This window comes from Elaeis guineensis, chromosome 5 (assembly GCF_000442705.2).
Source record: "Elaeis guineensis isolate ETL-2024a chromosome 5, EG11, whole genome shotgun sequence".
Lineage (NCBI taxonomy): Eukaryota > Viridiplantae > Streptophyta > Magnoliopsida > Arecales > Arecaceae > Elaeis > Elaeis guineensis.
Window position 1 is genome coordinate 19615954 of NC_025997.2, and position 2434 is coordinate 19618387.

General features: G+C 34.3%; 1 non-coding gene across 1 annotated transcript; it reads right to left on the reverse strand.

Moving 5' to 3' along the window:
- Window positions 1-243: 243 nt before the first annotated feature.
- On the reverse strand, window positions 244-349 carry LOC140858352 (small nucleolar RNA R71). The gene has a single exon (XR_012141916.1). It is a non-coding gene; the product is annotated as a small nucleolar RNA R71 (small nucleolar RNA).
- Between the last annotated feature and the right edge of the window lie 2085 nt (window positions 350-2434).

The following is a 2434-nucleotide window of genomic DNA, read 5'->3' on the forward strand; positions in this document are numbered from 1 at the left end:
TCATCATTCTATGGACTTAGTAACGAGGACCCATACAAACACTTGGATAAATTTCTTGAAATTTGTTCCACAGTAAAAATCCAAAACTTCTCCGATGATGCCCTTAGGTTGAAACTGTTCCCTTTCTCACTTAAGGACAAAGCCAAGCATTGGTTAAACTCCTTAGACTCTATAACCATTTCAACTTGGGATCATCTTCAGAGAAAATTTCTCAAGAAATACTTTCCAATTAAAAAATAAATCAAATTAGAAAAGCTATCACTAGTTTTTCCCAATTGGAGGGTGAACTTTTTCATGAGACATGGGAAAGGTTAAGGGACCTCATTCGTAAATGTCCACACCATGCTATCCCTAAATGGCAACTTTGTCAGTATTTTTATGATGGTATATCGGAGAAACACCGACAAATGGTTGATGCATCATGTAGTGGGACATTCATGCTAAAGAGTGAGGATGAAGCCTAGCAGCTCTTTGAAACACTTAGTGAGAATTTTTTACATCATATGTCTGCCACATCTAGAGAACAACCCATGCTTCAACAAAAAAGAAGTAGAATTTATCAGATTGAAAATGTCATAGATATCCACAGTAAGGTAGATGAACTGTCCCAAAAATTAGACCGTCTTCTAAATACTGGACAATCCCCGATTCCACCTAACCCAATCCAAGAAGTTTGTGCATTGTGTGCAAGTCTGAACCATTTTGTTAGTGAATGCCCAGCCGCACCTCAATTTTTTGAGTTTGTGCATGAGTAGGTTCAGCAAGCTTGATGTATTGCATTTTTATAGTAATTATTATTATTAGTTTTTAATGATTTTGATGAAATTGATATAATAATTAACTAAATAAATGTAAGAACCTGATATGTTTTATGTCAATTGCAGGTAATTGAGCCAGGTCACACCTAATTGGGCTTAACCATATTTTAAAGGTCAAATTAAGTGAAATTGGTTGAGTCCGATTCAGCAGGGTTTGTCATCCAGAGTTATCAGGTCTTGCATCAAAATCAGAGTCCACCTCAAAGCAGAATAACCAAATCAAGATATCAATGGACCCCACACCTTATCCTTTTTGGCATCATCAGCCAGAAAAGAAATTAGAGATGCAGAAAATAAATCAAGCAGTTAATCTCTCCCATCTAGTCAACCAATCTAAATTCTAGATATTTTGGTGTGAGGACCCCTAAAAGGCAAGCTACAGGACCCCAAATTGAGCAAGATTAGATCCTACAAAATTTTGAGAGAAGCAAGAAAGGAACATAATTTATAGAATTAAATTTGGATTCCAGATGAGGTGGCTACAGTAGGTTGAAGTTGGTAACAATGTTGGACACAACAAGAAACATCCGATACACCCAGATTCTTCTTAGTGTTTCTTGGCACAAAGATCTGATATGTCAACTAAGTTTGGGTGGAAAAGAGCTATCTTGGAAAGAATTAAATGGAAGAAAATCAGAGTCCAAACTAATTTTGCATGAGGAGCAAACTGAGAAAGAATTGAAACTAATTCTTGAAAAACTTGATTTGGGCAGCCGAACCTTACCTTGTTTTGCAGATTTTGTGGACCCAGAAAGGAAGAAATTTTTCTCCTCTAATTAACCATACCTCCTTTCCTTCTTTTACTATGGAAATCATAATAAAATCAGAAAATTTGGACAGCATAAGGAGTAGATGGCTGGTGGTTGCTTAAAGCCTATCCAAAGGAGGAGAGATTCTATACCAAATAAAAAGAATGATATATAGAATAAAATCATGGGAAAAATACCACCTTAACCCTAGCCCTAGCCCTATTTAAGGATCCTAAAACACCAACAGGAAGGAGAGGAGAATCATCTTTGAAAGCTAGAGATCAAGCAAGGAGAGTTTGGAGTATCTGGAAGATTTGAAGAGAGGATTCATTCGGCTCTGCAATTCCTTCAGAGTTTTTAATTCTTTCTTTTGTTTACTTTGCATTTATTTTCTAGAACTCATTGTTAGGATGATTTTGGAGTTTTATTCAAGTAAACTTGAGTTTGATTTTGATATGATGAAAAGCTAAATTTCTAGCTAGGGTACCTGATGTAGCTTGGATTTAATTTCAATTCCAGAATCTTGTATTAATTTTTTTTGTTAATGCAATTATTTGTTATTTGCACTTAATACTTTTAAGTATTATTATCTTTGGTACTTGATTGATTTCGATTTATAATTGGTACTGAGAAGGAAGATTATAAATTGGAGTTAATAACAAACATCATCGGAATAATAATTGGAGCGGGAGCAGAAGATTTGACCTGTGGGATCTTGGAAATAATCACTGTACTTATTGAACTAATTGAAATCTATTTTACTATTGGAAGATAGATTATAGGTTTTAATTAGTATATTTAATAAGACTCGGGTGAGATTATTAAATAATTTAGGATTATTTATCCTTGTATTAATAATTAAATTTG